The 16,979-nt window shown below is 42.0% G+C and overlaps 1 long non-coding RNA gene across 1 annotated transcript; it reads right to left on the reverse strand.

Moving 5' to 3' along the window:
* Window positions 1-7,607: 7,607 nt before the first annotated feature.
* On the reverse strand, window positions 7,608-8,350 carry LOC147207178 (uncharacterized). The gene is made up of 2 exons (XR_015100453.1): window positions 8,212-8,350; window positions 7,608-7,927 (listed from the first exon to the last, which is right to left on the reverse strand). It is a non-coding gene; the product is annotated as an uncharacterized LOC147207178 (long non-coding RNA).
* Between the last annotated feature and the right edge of the window lie 8,629 nt (window positions 8,351-16,979).

The raw sequence follows: 16,979 nt of genomic DNA on the forward strand, positions 1-16,979 counted from the left end.
CAGTTCATGGTAGTCTGCCTTCCACCCAAAGTCAGCTGGGATAGGCTCCACCAGGAGTGCCCATAAAGTCGATCGCGATCGACCGGTAGGTCGCGGACTGGTCCCAAGTCGATTGCGAGGGGTGTAGAGGAGAAAAAAAAACAAACAACAATTTGTGTGTCTTTGTGCATGCTAGTAATATATTTTTTGTGTTAATGTACACTGCACCCTAATCATCCTGTCGGTCTCATTTTCACAAAAGGTATTACAAAAAATATATAAAGCAGGTAAATCTTTAACCTACGCGTGTCATGCGTCACCGGAAGTTGTTAGCGCTCAGCAGTCTGCAATTGCAGCTTGTGATCAGCGCTGTTGCGCTATATCTTTTATCGTCATCATTATTCTCATTCAGTTTGTGTCGCGTACAATTCACAGAGGGCACAGGCAAAGAATAGGAATCTAGGAGGGTCCAGGGAAGCACTTTAAAACGGAACGTGTGAGCTACGATAGTTAACAGGCTGTAAAAGTGTGTCACATGCCTCCGTGTCAGGCTGTTTCTCATCATGGCGTGCATGTGTATGTGCGTGCACGTGCGCGATAACGGGTCGATCGCGGGAGGTTGGTTGATCGAAAAGTCGATCTTTTGGTCCAAATAGTTTGGGCCGAAAGGTCGGGATTGGGCCACTCCACCAACTCCCCGAGACCCTGTTCAGGATGAGCGGTGTTGAACATGGATGGAGAAAAACGGGAACATTTTCAAGAACCAAGGAGAAGACTTTCTGACAAGCACAGTGGGCTCTACTCAATACTTCCTGATGACACTGCAGGGCAGTTCCGGGCCACCTCTGCTGATGTAGATTACAGCGTAACAACTTCTGACCACCTGGTGATCCTTTCCAGGTGAAGAGTGAGGAGTTCAATGAACCCGGGGCCTGGAAACAGGGGTCTCACCAGCTCAATATTCACATCGTTTTGGCACTAGAAACTGTGCCAACGGGGCTCTCTAGTCCACATCGTGGCATCCCACCTGAGGCCTGGCCAGATGAACTTGGCCCACACCCAGACTCTATCTCCAGCGGTCCCCACATAAATTTAGTTTGAGACCCTTGGCCGACTGGAATTACACCAACGACGCGACTCATCCCAGTAGCCTAATGGATTTCGACCCTTGCCACGGCCGATAAGACCGACCAGAGGCTTTCAGAGACCTTTAGAGGGGCAGGCACTCAAAGTTGAAAAAGGGCACTTTTTTTTATATTATTCATGTGGAAATACTTTACTGTCAACATAATTTGTGCACAAATTGCTACATTAAATTAAAATAAATACATTCAATACGAGTGTGTAACTCCACACTGAACAATTGGGTTATAGCTTCTTTTTTGGAAATGTTAAAGTAGAGGTTGAAGCTATATCGTAGTCAGATTGCATTGTCTGTCAGGCTGAGAATAAAGACAGTCTCAAAAACCTTACAATACATTGAAGGCAAATGTCGAGAACAGGATACAAACTGATACATGCTTTCAAGGATACCAGCCATTGCAATTTCCAGCAAAGGTGCATGCCATTCGCTGACCCAAATATCACAAAATTAAGCCCACAAATTAGTATTTTACCCGCCCTTAATTTTGTGTCCACGTTTCATTTATATTGGGCCAAAAATAAACAAAAAAGTCATGTCTGGCTGCCATCTGTGTTTGTGGATCTCTTCTCTGAAACTATTTTTTTCTTTTTTCTTTTATTCTCCCCACTCCACCCCCCAATAAAACACACAAGTGATGAAAATCCTGATCTGAGAAGATTGTCACCAGCACTTTTTCCATCCATATCATTCACAACATTGTCTTCTCTGCCCTCAATTACTTTGTGATCATATTATTTTCCTATACAGAGTAAAGTGAGACATTTAACATTTAAGCACCTACAGTAGTACAATATTAAAGAAAAAAGCAATACAGTACATTCATAATAAACCTGATCGCGATATACATTACTCAGTGGCATGTCGTCAGTGTCTACAAGGCGTTCTCTGCTGGCCCAGAAGCACAGACTTACATTTGCTTCCATGAAATGGTAAGAATTTATAGAAGAAGGCAATTTACAACATTTTGCCGGTCCGCCATTCATCCTTTGTCAGTGGCCCGGGCATCCGTCCATCATACAAAGACATTGTGCTATCTTCTTTATTTTCTATTTCTATTTCTAACTTTTGGCCCGGCCCTCCACAATATTTTCTGCTTCTCATTTGGCCCCGCCGGGAAAATAATTGCCCACCCCTGCTCTCAGAGTCTCTGAAAAATAAGACGGACATGTTGAATGTGTTCCACAGGATTTCTGGGAAAAAAAATAAGGATGTGATCTAAGTACACAAAACAAAATCTGTTTATCACATCACGGAGGACATAATTGGTCAGACACTGAAAAACAGCAGGTGCATTGGTGAGTCTAAAAGGTAAAACTATTTATTCAAAACAACCCATAGGAGTATTAAAAGATGTCTTCCACTCATCCCCCTTTTTAATTCGAACCAAATGGATTGCGTTAATTGAATTTAGACAAAAATGGCATCAGTGTGTAAAGAAGTGAAGCACATTCCATTAGCAGGAGTGGGTACCTATTCTTGACTGTTCTTTCATTAATAATAATAATACATTTTATTTATAAGCGCCTTTCAAGACACCCAAGGACACTTTACAATAACAAAAAACACAAAACAAATTAAGACCTGCAAAGCAATTTTGCCCATTTGTCGATCTTTTGCACACAGGTTCCTTTATTTCTCTAAAAGTGGATTCAAGACCCAACACTTGAATGTCTTGTGTTCTCTTTTCTTCTCTGTATTGCAACATCACAACTCAGCAGGAATTGATTTGAGCCTGCTTTTAGACGTGCGCTTGAACAGACAGTAGACGTGATAATATTGAGGCAATATGCAAATGAGAGGTGCGCAGTTGTGCCCCATGTAAAACATTGACCCCCATCCCATGTTTTATACTCGTTTGTGTCTTTGAGTATGATGAAAAGCGCTTTCAAAATAAATGTATTCTTCTTCTTCTTATTATTATTATTGATTATCAAAATCACCAGTGCAATCGGAGAAGTACATGTTTTTGGTTCTGGACCGCATATTGGCTTTGTTCCGGTTCCACGTCCAGTCACTCTTCTGAATGTCTCTTCGAAGTTGGAGATGTTCCCGGGTGTGGTCGCACGCTGTGACACGTGGAACTAAGTCGCTCCCTTTCCTTCCAGCCGGACAGCATAGATGGTCCATTTTGTCATCTCGTATGGTCCAGTCCATTCGCTTTAGGACTCTCAGATACACCTGCCCAGGATACGTCTGTGGTTCTACACCTGACACGTTCGGGTTGTAGTCTGCTTCTGGAAATGAGAAATGAGAAGACTCAATGAGTCCATATCCACTTTATAGGGAACCATCTGTTGAAGAGTGCCCAAGTCCATGAACCACCATGGGCCAGGGAAGTCCTGGCCATCTTCCAGTTCAAAAGGTTTGAAACCTGTGACAGAATTGATGGTGGGCCTCATAGGTAGCAACACAATTGGAAGCACATCAGCCCAATTAGATTTCAGCGAGGCTATCACCTCAAATGTTTTGATTTAAGAGTTCGATTCATACTTTAGACTGTGGATCATAAACCGTGCCAAATTTATGCTGCAGTCCCAATGGTTGCTCAGCCGGCCGGAGATGATTATTCTTGAAGTGAGAGCCATTATCAGAATATGTGTGGAAATCCATGTGCTGGAATGTAATGCTTTACCAAAATTTTAATCCCAACCGTTGCATTCACAGAGTGTAAGCGTCACGTTTACCTCTGACTATCATGTCAGGGAATTCAAGAATGACTCTGGGGTAAGGTATATGTTCCAGGTTCCATTTTGAGCCCTTTCCTCACATTATGTTGATTATAGACTTCACAGAAATTTCCTCAGGAATCATGTTTAGAAGGTGGAAATGATTCAGTCCCAGGATCTTAACCTGTCTGCTACGTTCCTTTTTGCCAATTGAGCTGGACGTGTGCCTCTCAAATTAAAGTTTTCAATTTATCTGCCAACGAGTCAGTGTTGTGCCAAAACAAACTGGTCTCATCCCTGGCTACCCCGTTCGTGGATAACCAGTAGTTCTCCTCAGGGGACGCCCTCTCTTGAGCTGCAAGAAGGTGGTTAATGTCCAAATCATATCTTTTTCGCATCTGTGGTTCAACTACCACCATTATCTGTACTTCTTTTTGTTGTCATTATGAATACTTAACTCTCCGTGGGGCAAAATGTACTCAAAGTTGAACGGCTAGCAGACTTGAAAACTTAATTGGATGTACTGTACTTCAAAACATTTTTTTCAGTCAACTGGTATGTTTCTTCTTTTAACCACCAGATAGCGCACTTGCTTCTGTTTCAGTTGACTGGTGAGCTACTGTATTCACTTCTCACATGCATTCTAACCACACAAGATTGTTTCAAACTATAAAAATTGTCATCCACCAGTTAGTTTTGCTAATATTGTAAAATCTTTTGAACAAACATTTTCAGCCACAGAGGGAAGGATCATCAAGGGTTTAGGAACTGCGGTGGAGCCATCATGGCCAGCAGGTCCATTATTTCCTTACACATAAGCAAGTGTATTGCCCACATTTGTAAATTATAGTCCATTTTAGGCCAATCTGTCTCGCCATTTCTCTCTCATTTTATTTAATTAACCTCGTGCGGTGATTAATCACAGTTCGGGTCTCAGTATTTTTCCCAAATATGACACTTTTCCAAAATACGACAACTTTTTTCACTTTTGTATTTTTTTTCACTTTCAACTTTCAAAATTTTCAGTGGCTAAGGCCAAGTCATACATGTTTATTCATTTATTTATATTTGGCGCCCTCTATGAGCCACAGCAGCAGGAGTGTGTCAAAAACACAGTAACTATGTTGCATATGTAAATAAAAAAAAAACGCCAGTCCAAATATTGCATATGACATAAATAGAGCCTTGAATATGTCACCAAACCGCAGGAACAGAATTTTATTTCATGCCTGCTTTTTTTCTGCAATGGCCATTTCAAAATAATGTGACATAATGCATATTTTTCCCATATTTGACTGCGCTTTGAGGTGTGACAACTTTTTTCACTTTTGAATTTTTTTTCACTTTCAACCTTCAAAATGTTCAGTGGCTAAGGCCATGTATGTCTACATGTCATTTATTTATTTATATTTGCCGCCCTCTGTGACCCACAGCAGCAGGAGTGTGTCAAAAACACAGTAACTATGCTGCATTTGTTGCATCCTAATAGTACAAGTGCGCTCTTTGTGTATGACATTGCAGCACAGTTGTAGGAGAACCTTGGCCTAAAAGTAGGACTATTTGTTACAAATAAGGTAAACTCGTGCACTCGTTGACAACCACATATTACGAGGACAGTGAAGCGCTGGTTAACTAATAAAATGTTATGATGTTACTAGTAGAACATGTTGTCAACTTATGTTACCTCACTGGTAGTATACAATCTGTCTCGCCATTTCTCTCTCATTTTATTTAAAAATGGTTGCATTCCAAATGCTAGGTCTCTTATCATGCAGTTTAATTTGTATGCTCAATTTTACCAAAAGTTGATGAAACGCCTTGGGCAAATAAAGGGGAAGTTTAACACACTGGGGGTCTGGGTGAGGGCCCAAAGGATGAGGGAATGATTTCCCCCATCACCTGAGGGCTTGTGACCCCAGGAAGAGCCTGTTGCAGATCGCACATTCTGCTTCAAGTGTCCCCTGTTAATGGATGCTATGAATTGTTCACCTCACTCAGTGTCTTAATTCTTCCCGAATGTGTCTGCATTTGTGATAAAGGATATATTTTCCGTAAATCCTGTGGGCTCGCCCCTCCCCCCCTCCCGGGCGCAGGTTGGCCACCTGCTGCCCGTTCTCCTTCCCTTAATGTTGTCTTTTTTTTCCTTTCATTTTTCACTTACACCTATTCTTCTAACCCCATTTGTTTTACTTTATTCCTCGTTTTCCCAGTCTCAACACATGCATACAAAAACATTCCCCTCCTGCAAATTAACCAATTTTCTCTTCCTGTCCACTTCCTTATTCTTCTTATCCTCCAAACCGTCCAACATTCCTCTATCCGCATTCAATGCCCATCCCAATTATATCTCTCCCTTACGCGCTGTGCGGCCAAAATGCGGATCGTTATGGAAAATTCTGCTACAGACTGAGTCCCTTGCATTAAGTCCAAAAGTCTACTCCTTTAACAAACCTGTTAAAACCTGGTTTTAACAGGTTTGCCAAAGACTCTCCTCTTTCTGTAAGAAAGGATTAAAGGGATGAGCGTAAATCCAGATTATTGTTATTGATGGCCACGGCCCAGTGACCATCATATAAAACAAAATTCTGTATTGTTTGCTCCAACCCTCCTCCATTGATTGGACAAAGCCAGTCGTATTCCCTCGGTTTTTGCGGAGTCCATGCTTACGGCCGGAATTCTGTCACAATTGTATGCTTGAAACATGGAATCTGCAAAGCAGAGCCAAACGCAAAGTTTATGAGCGAATAAGATACAGGGAGCATGGGACAGCAATAATAAATGCAAAACATGTGACAACCTGGAATAACAGATTAGATTGACTATTTAGAAGGCCAGCCAAGAACAAATAACTTGAATTGAGGAAACACAGGGAGAAACCTTGACTGATACAGAAGAAAATGTAATAGTTCGTGGACAAATTGAGTAGTGATGGGATCTCACAAATGTAGACACATAAAATTCGGAACATAAATATTTATTTAAGGAACAAGGATGGACCGACAAAGTAACAAAAGGAATCAATGGACCGACAAAGTAACAAAAGAAATCATGTTTCGAAGAAACAGAAATCGCTGCCGACAAAATGCCAGGAAAATGAAACTAGAACAGTGTCATGTTCCTGTTCTTGTGTACCCAGCAGGTGGAAGACTGGAGCCTTCAGTGTGCACACCTGCTGCCAATGTTGTCATTATGGAGCCATGTATTTCAGGACTGACAAACTGCCTACAGTTGTCGGATTAATAATCATAGGTGTCAAACTCAGGTACTGGTGGGCCGCTGTCCTGCATGTTTTCCAAGTCTCCCTGTTGCAACACACCTGATTCAAATGAGCAGGTTCACTGTCAGGCTTCCACAGAGCTTGCTGATGATCTCATCATTTGAATCAGGTGTGTTGCAACAGGGAGACTTGGAAAACATGCAGGACAGTGGCCCTCCAGGACCTGAGTTTGACACCTATGGATTATTGTTGACCTTGTTTGCTGCGCTGGCCCAAGTGATTTTTTTTGCCCCTCTCCTAGACTTCTTGTTCACGTCATAGTCGTTCTCGTTCTTTAGTACCTGGTTTCTTGTAAGTAGTGATGGGTCCATGAGGCGTCATGAAGTGTGTTGACACAATGACACACTGTGTTGATACTGTGTCGCTTACCACTGACACCTGCTGGACTTTCAAAATCCCTGCAGGCAACCCACTTGACAGACTGAACTGAGTGATTTGATGATGAAGTGTATCCAATATCATTGACATCCATGCATTCATATTGTATTATTCATTATGTTTGAATAATGTGAAAATTATGTGAATGAGGACACTTATGGGCTTTGTCTTCAAAAATCTTTATTCAGAAAAAAAAGTTGAATTTGAGTCTGTTGCGTTTCTTGCATGCTATTTCCCCTACTGTGGAAAACACACGCTCACATGGCACTGATGATGCCGGCGTACAGAGGAACTTGAGGTGGGAGAGGTTTGGAAAAGTAGTGTGTTGGTTCTTCCAATATAACAGCGGGTCTTGACTGCGTGCAACATTCCCCTCTGCCAGGTATCGCTGGACCTCAGATATAGCATCTGCTGTTGCACTTCTTCCCAGTCTCCCTACCTCATCATCCAAATGTTGCCACAGGTCATCTAAAAAAACTAAACCTAACAAAATTGGCATTTAGAACAGTTTCCAAAAAACAAACTAATAATGATGAGTAACATGCCAGATGTAGTTGCAGAGGTGCTTTTGTTGGTATATTTCTGTATGGCAAATTCAACATTTCACCTGCAATAAAATATGTGAATAGTGAACTAACAGTTACCTTGAAATTAATTTGAATTAGAATGGAACAAGGTTGGCCCGGTAGTCGAGTGGTTAGCATGTTGACTTCACAGTGCAGATACCGTGTTCAATTCCTTCCTGTGTGGAGTTTGCATGTTCTCACCGTGCTTGCGTGGGTTTTCTCCGGGTCCTCCGGCTTCCTCCCACATTCCAAAAAACATGCATGGCAGGCTGATTGAACACTCAAAATTGTCCCTAGGTGTGAGTGTGGGCACGAATGTTTGTTCGTTTCTGTGTGCCCTGCGATTGGCTGGCAACCGATTCAGGGTGCCCCCCCGCCTACTGCCAGATGACAGCTGGGATAGGCTCCAGCACCCCCCCCCCCCCCCCCCCCCCCCGCGGCCCTAGTGAGGATCAAGCGGTTCGGAAAATGAATGAATAGAATGGAACAAGATAGTGTATGTCAATAATCTGAGAGCAACGCCACTCGAGTGACGCGCACCTCAGCAGTCGATAGTCCGCTGCTCTCTGCTGTGCGCACGTGAGTTTGAGCACGTACTCAAGTGGTTCAACCAATCAGCGCCGACGCAACCCACGTCACATATCAAAGAAGCTTTGAACTACGACAACAGCTTGTTTCGGCAGGCGGCATCGCGTCGCTCGAAGCACTTCCTCATAAACACAGTTTGGCAGGCTTTTGCGGCGTCGACGCCCCCTGGACTGAGTCGACGCAGTTCATGTATTGGTCACATGATCGTCTTGAAGCAGTACACGCACCGACGCAGGGATTGCTCTGTGAGCTCGACGCGTGCGTCGACACCTCGGTGTTGCTGGACCCATCACTAGTTTCTGGACATTTTGTTGGTTTTCTCGGTTCGACTACCTCCTTGCCTTTTGCAAGCGCTTTTCGTTAATGTATAGTTTTTCCTAGTTCTTTAACCAGTGATTTCTGTTCATCCGCAGCGGCTCCTCTTGTTGTCTGTTGTCTGTTTAAGAGGGAGGAAATTTCATCAGTGCTGTACACATACAGCACATTTGACAATAATGTTGTACTTGACTTGACTTGATACTAGGTCGGTGCATTTTGTTCTTGTAAATAGATCTTGCAGAGTTTTGTTTGTTGTCTATGTTTCTGGGATTCTAAAACATTATTCGGTTCATTTCAAACCCTGACAAACAGAACGCGCTTGCAAAACCACGGCAATAGCAAAACGCAATAATACACAAAATGAAATAGCAAGAGTCCAAACATGCGAAACTAAAATGTCAAAAATCAATATAAGAAAAATACTTACAAATCCAGAATCAACACAGACAACAATGACGACTATGGACAAGAGCAAGAAGGTCTAGAAAATAATATTTGAAGCAGTAGAGTAAGCAAGGTCAATAATCTCACAGAGATGTGACAATTTGGCAGTCTTTAAATACTTGACAAGGCTTTGATTAGGAACAAGGATGAAGTGCGCCTATTGAAGGGAAATGCCATTCATTCCAGCTGGAGCTGAAACAACAAACACAAACAGAACATGACAGAAAAAGTGGAAAGAATTTTCAGGGAGAAGTTGCAGTTACAGGGGACGATTGAGATGGAGAGAGCTCAACCACACAAACCCGGGAAATTTGACATTGGCCAGTTGTGGTGAAACTTGAAATATACAAAGATGCTGCACAGAGCAAAATGCTTCAAAGGCTACAATAGCTATATAAATGAGAGAAACTCATCCGAAATTAAAAGCGGCATGACAAATGTATAGTTTTCCCCCGCACAAGTACACTAACACAACAGGTTCAAGTTCAACACCATCAAGTGCAAATCAACCACCTAACCAACAAAATTCTTAGACCCTGCATTAATAGTAAATCCACAAACTAAAAAATGGACTTCAAAAGTTTTGAATATGCTGACATTTGATCCAGAGAATAATTTGGACCCAGACACATATATATATATATATATATATATATATATATACAGTATATTCATTCATTTTTTTCATTCATTGTCCGAACCGCTTGATCCTCACAAGGGTCGTGGGGGGTTGCTGGAGCCTATCCCAGCTGTCTTCGGGCAGTAGGCGGGGGACACCCTGAATCGGTTGCCAGCCAATCGCAGGGCACACAGAGACGAACAACCATCCACGCTCACATTCACACCTAGGGACAATTTAGAGTGTTCAATCAGCATGTTTTTGGAATGTGGGAGGAAACCGGAGTACCCGGAGAAAACCCACGCAGGCCCAGGGAGAAAATGCAAAATTAGAAGCTGTACAGAAAACGGATGGATAGTTGTTTGGAAAGTGACTGTGGTTGAAATAACTGGGGTAAAGTCAAATGGATCCTCCAATTCATTACCTCTTCTCCTCCCCTAGATTACTCCAAAGGGTTTGGAGGAAAATTTGGTGTCCAGAATGACAGGATGGATAAGGTACATTTCTGTTTGCATCCTTGTGTACATGTCCATTTAGATGACTGTGACACATTACTTTGGCTGTGCTCGACAGAGTGCAGGCACATTCGAGGATGTTGAGAAGCCCAAATCATCTTACCAGAAAACCAGACCTGTGGAGGCTGGTAAGCATCGACCAGTATCTGTTGTTTCTCGCGACCTCAAACTTGACATTGCGACGCCTGGCAACTTTGAAAGCTGAGACAACTCCACTACTTTGAATGCACTGGACTAGCAAAGCTAACAAACACAAATAGAGGATGTTTTCCTGACAGTCACTCATTTTTTGCAAGGGAAAAACTGTTCGGATTTTGATGAATAATTAACTTATTCACTTCAGCGGACGTTTCGTATTCATCAAGTGGAGTCCTGCTGTTTAAAATTCAGCCCAAGCATCCGTATAGTACTGGGACTCGGCACCCATCCTTAGTAATGACTTTAACAGATCACTGACGGTGGCCGAGTGGCATCGCTTTGGTTTTACTATCAGCACAGCTTTTGAGTAGAAGATAAATATTATGAGGTAAAGTCTGAATTCTACTGAGAGCTAAAGTTTGTTAAGGTAGCGAATGTTGAGTTATCATCAGGATTTGTTCAAGCCCAACTGTTTTGTTTTTTCTTGAACATCTTGCGACAAAAAGCAAAACAAAAAAGTTTGCGACCATTAAAATTGTTGGCAAACGTCTGGCAGCCGTTTGCGGCCTTGAACGAACCTTGATAAAAAATTAACATTCAGTACAACAGTTGCAAACCGTCACCACTCAGCGGGATACGGGCTTAAATCTCGGCTTGTCATCTCGATTAGGAGGGGGAGAACTGTGAACATGTTAGAAGTCAGACAGGTTTTGGCACCTCACACCTGAATAGAATACAGTGTCTTCCCTGAGCCCGTTTGTAATCTGAAACGTTCATAAATGTCACCAGCGAGTGCCTTCTCATTTGTCTGTCTCAAATATCACTACAACACGTATGTAGCCTGCCTACAAAACGTAAGAGCACAGATGTTTCTGCTCCTGTACGACAAGTGCTTCTGGTGACACTCCCTTTAGCAATTTCCTTTTTCTTAATATTAAGCGCCATTCTGATTGTTTAGTGCTTTATTTACGTCTTTGGGGAAAGTTTGTGTCTGTCAAGAGGCATCTGTGATTGTATGAATGTCCATCCATCCATCCATTTTCCGAACCGCTTGATCCTCACTAGGGTCGCGGGGGGTGCTGGAGCCTATCCCAGCTGTCTTCGGGCAGTGGGCGGGGGACACCCTGAATCAGTTGCCAGCCAATCGCAGGGCACACAGAGACGAACAACCATCCACGCTCACATTCACACCTAGGGACAATTTAGAGTGTTCAATCAGCCTGCCAAGCATGTTTTTGGAATGTGGGAGGAAACCGGAGTACCCGGAGAAAACCCACGCAGGGAGGCCGGAGCTGGAATTAAACCCGGTACCTCTGCACTGTGAAGTCGACGTGCTAACCACTGGACTACCGGGCCGCCTATATATATAAATAAATAAAATACATATATACAGTATATATATATATATATATATATATATACACAGGTATATATATATATATACACACTATATAATATATATATATATATATATATATATATATATATATATATTGTGGAAAACATGGAGGATCAATTCAGCGCAAATGTAAAACTGGAAAATCAACTTTCAGTTGTATAGTGTTGTTGTTTGTGATATTATCATATGCAATTGAATAAGTCGACCATTTCAGAATTCGAAATTTAGGGCTCTAAATGCATAATGGGACTCATACTTTTCTGATCAGCGAGTCCCTGGGACTCACTGGGGTTTAACTGTAAAATTATCACTGAGTGTGTGGCACAATTCAATTGAGTTCTTGCCGCGACTTCTTGCTCCTTGCTCCTTTTTCATCACTACACAAGGCATTAATCATACTTTGACTGAGTAAGGACTCTGGTGACACTGCAGGATTAACTCAGTACTGTATGTCGCAAGTCAGCGGGGCCCAAGGCAAACCTAAGTACAAATTGAGTTCTGGAAGTAAATTTCTTTCTTTTGGCAGCTCTACTGTGGTGTTTTTCTCATTTTTATTTTGTCATGTTTTTTTGCCTAATTTGTTTGTATTTCTGAACCTCAGTGTGTTTCTTCTACTGTCTGCAAATAGGGAGCTTGGACTGCGTCAGAATGAGCTGTTAGTGTACACCTTACCCAGTCTACCTTTTCACCCAAAGTCAGTTGGGAAGGGCTCTAGCACCCCCCAACCCTGAACAGGACGAACAGTATTGAGGGAAGGAGGGCTTAGTTTGACTGTTTCCCTTCAGTTTCTTTGTATTCTGATCAGTTCAGGGATGCCCCAAAGACAGTACTACATTTTTTAAAGTGTGCATGCCTTCCTATCCAGAGCTAAACATAACTAATACAAATATTAAATGTCACATCCGGCTCAGTCGGCCTCCTCTCGTTTTGAATGAGGGGGACTTCAATATTACTCCAATGCCTGCCATTGACAATGATTTTGCTTATTTACAATACCACCATATGTCCAATATTCATATTTGAATGAGCTATGGTTTTGCTGTTATTTACATTTACAGCTGTATTGTATTTGTTCATCTGTGTTTTGGGGCAGATGCAGTTGGGCCTCTACATCATTGGTGTATTTCAGTGATATTAAGCTTGCATTGACAAGTTATATCCGACTGCACATTTACTCTGCAGAGCCCCCCAATAATTCATGCAAAGATAATTAACAAACTCAAATCATGAAGCAATGACGTGACTTGAATTCTTGCTGAAGTTCATAGGACTGTGTTGCTCCTTTTTGAACTGGCATTCAAACGTAAGCTGTGATGCATGTGTGAATAGTCTGCTTTGATGACAGAAAAAGAAACTAAATATTTAAAATGCATCACACCATAAAAATGGCCTCGCCCGATGAATCCAGATACATACGCCTTTGTGACGTCCTCAACAAAAGCATGACTGATGACGCTTATGAAATGACGCTTGTGATGCTGTTTTAGCGCAGCCTTTTGTTTTTTTAAGAGAACATTTACTTCCTTGTGGTAAATCTCCCCTCAGCACACTTATATCTAATGAGCGATCATTTTCGGTTGAAAGAAATGGCGAAACTAAGAGTCCATCCATCCATTATCTGAACTGTTTATCCTTACGAGGGTCGTGGGTGTGCTGGAGCCATGTCAGCAATCTTCGGCCAGGAGGCACGGTACACCCTGAACCGGTTGCCAGCCAATGGCAGCAAAACTAAAAGTGGTAGTAGTAAATCAATTTTAAGACTAAAACTCTCAGGAGACAAACAATTATATGGAGCAATGTAATACCCACTGACAAGTCTGTTGAACTAACATTTGAGTTTCCTGGACCATTCAGACATTCAAACAACTTCTTTCCTCTCGCCTTTGACTCCCTAAAAAACAATGACTCAAATCTACAGTGGCTCTTTGCCCTGATCATTGTAGCTCCAGCGCTCTAAATACTTGAACAATTGTCATTGATCAATATTCCACAGCACTAGACACTTGAAAGCGCTCAAGGATTTTCTGCATTTTTGCACACCTAAAATTGGGCTACAATTACTGTTACTGCAATGCCACTTAAAAATGGTGCAACAATGATCTGCACCAACTGCACGACCATCACAGTATTGTCAGGATCGCACCACTTTTCACTTTAACGCTGCTTGATGACTCAACACATTGTCGCACAGAGGTTCACTTGCTGGTGTGTTTCGGATCATTGTCCTGCTGCATGATCCAAGAGTGCTTGAGTTTGAGGGTGCAAACTGATTGTCGGACGTTCTCCTTCAGAGACTTTTCTGGTACACAGCAGAATTCATTGTCCCATCAATCACAGGAAGTTGTCCTAGTCCAGAGTTAGCAAAGCAGCCACAGATCATCACTTTGCCACCACTAGGCTTGGTATCTTGTTATTTTTTATTAAATGCTGTGCCATTTTTACCCCAGACATAACTGGCTGTACATCTTCCAAAAAGTTAACATTTTGACTCATCAGTCCACAAAATGTGTTTCCAGGAGTCTTGAGGATCATCGAATGGCTTTTGGCAAATGTGAGATGAGCCTTTGTGTTCTTTTTGGACTGCAGTGGTTTTCGCCTGAGAACTCTCCCATGGATGGCATTTTTGGCCAGTGCCTTTCTTATGGTAGAGTCGTGAACACTGACCTGAACTCAGGTGAGGTCAGGAGTTCTTTGGATATTGTTCTCTAAGTTCTTTTGCAACCTCCTCCTGCATGAGTCGTCGTCACACTCTTCGAGTCATTTTAGCTGGGTGACCACCTCTGGGAATGTTTGCCACTGTTCCCATTTTTATCCATTTGTGGACAATGGCGCTGACAGTGGTTTGCTGAAGCTCCAGAGTCTTGGAAATGGCTTTGTAAACTTTCCATAATGAGAGATTTCAATAACCTTTTCTCTCATTTCTTCTTCAATTTCTTTGGATTATGGTATGATGACTTTGTTTCTTGAAATCTTGCAGTCTACTTCACTTTGTCTGACAGATTCTATTGATGTAATTGATTCAACAATTGCGGTGCTAGCGTGTTGCCTGTGAAATTGAACTCAGCTTTCCCAAAACCGTCATTAGTCACAGTTGCTTTGTGATTGAACAGTGGAGATTATTTTTGTAATTTCCTTCAAGATATATTGGATTGAATTCAACACAAGTGAAACCATGGTCAAATATTTTTGTTTCATCAGCACTGCATTTCTCACAAGCCCTGCCCTATTCATGTTATCATTTTAGCCAGCTGAGCAGGAACATTTCTTTTTTTTCACTTCTTTGTTTCCATTATAAACCTCACGAAGTTGGTGCTTATCCTATCAAAACAAACTAAACCAGATTCTTTTTGTGTTTGTACTGTATGGATGGGAAGAAAACGTCATAACACCCAATAACGGAATGCATTAAGTGTCATCTGCATATTTATACATGTCACAAATGTTGCCTTTTACAATGTAATAACATTTACCAATAATTAATATGTATTTTTAATACTACTAATACTACGGTATACTATACAACACGTTGATAATGAGCTTCTATTTGCTTTGTTTTAAACATTTATACAACAATTCTAATGAAGTCCAATATAAAGGTACACATTAAATTGGAAGGGGGAGCTGTAAGTATTCATTTCAATGCTACAAATCTAGATCTGCTTCGAGATAATCACAAACAAAAAGCTGAAGGACCTCAACTTAGATGTTACTCAATTCAATGGAAGAATGACTGATTACAGGAGAAGTCCAATTAAATTGTATATATTCATATATTATTGTGTATATTCAGAAGTTCTCCGATGACTCTGCGATTGTTGGCCTCATTACAGAGGGGGACGATCGGGAGTACAAGGGACTGACTTTGTGGACTGGTGCCAGCAGAATCTCCTCCAGATCAACCCTAGGAAAACTAAGGAGTTGGATGTGGATTTCTGCAGGAAACAGTCCTCACCAGCACCGATGAACATCCACGGTATGTACATAGAGAGGGTGACCTCCTACAAGTACCTAGGTGTTCTTCTGAACAACAAACTGGACTGGTCTACAAACACGGACACACTGATTAGGAAAGGACAGAGCCGACTCTTCCTACTCAGGAAACTGAGGTCTTTTGGGGTTCAGGGGTCACTCCTTAAGACTTCCTATAACTCGGTGGTGGCCTCGGCCATCCATTATGGCATTGTCTGCTGGTCAGGCAGCATCTCGGCCCGGGACAGAAAGAGACTGGAGCGACTGGTCAGGAAGGCCAGTTCTGTCCTGGGCTGCTCCCTCGACACTCTGGAGGAGGTGGGCAGCAGGTGGATGCTAGCTAAACGAAAAGCTATGATGAACAGTCCCTCCCACCCCCTTCAGCCCACCCTGACAGCACTGGGTAGCTCCTTCAGTCAGAGACTGTTACACCCGCGCTGCAAGAAGGAGAGATACCGCCGCTCGTTCCTACCGACTGCTGTCAGGCTGCTGAATAAAAAAAAAATAATAATAATAATAATAATTGAATGATGTGGAAAACAATTGTAAATAGCACTGCGACCTTATCCATATTTGTATTTATATTGCACTTAATTGAACGGTGTTTGTTTTTTTTTTTCTTCTTTCTACCCACAATCTTGCTGCTGTAGACTGTAAATTTCCCCAGTGTGGGACAAATAAAGGATATCTTATCTTATAGCAAAAAAACAAACAAACATAAATTCAAGACATGTTCCAGATCAAGATCCATAACGTGCTCTACAGTTTCACTAATATGCAGCTCTACATCTTTTTTAAGCATTTAGTTGTAGCTGCAAGTTGTCCGCAAAGGATTGAACCTATACAAACATAACCCTGATGGCTTGTTCATTGAAACCAGTTTTAGTACATTGTTATCAAACATAGTGGACAGACTTGTAAATTTGTTGTCCCATGTTCTCTGGGAGGTCTGGAATTGCGTGTATAAATAGGAGGCAGT

The sequence above is a fragment of the Hippocampus guttulatus genome, chromosome 3 (genome assembly GCF_054856545.1).
Source record: "Hippocampus guttulatus isolate MCC_2025c chromosome 3, RoL_Hgut_1.0, whole genome shotgun sequence".
In the NCBI taxonomy this organism is placed as follows: Eukaryota; Metazoa; Chordata; class Actinopteri; order Syngnathiformes; family Syngnathidae; genus Hippocampus; species Hippocampus guttulatus.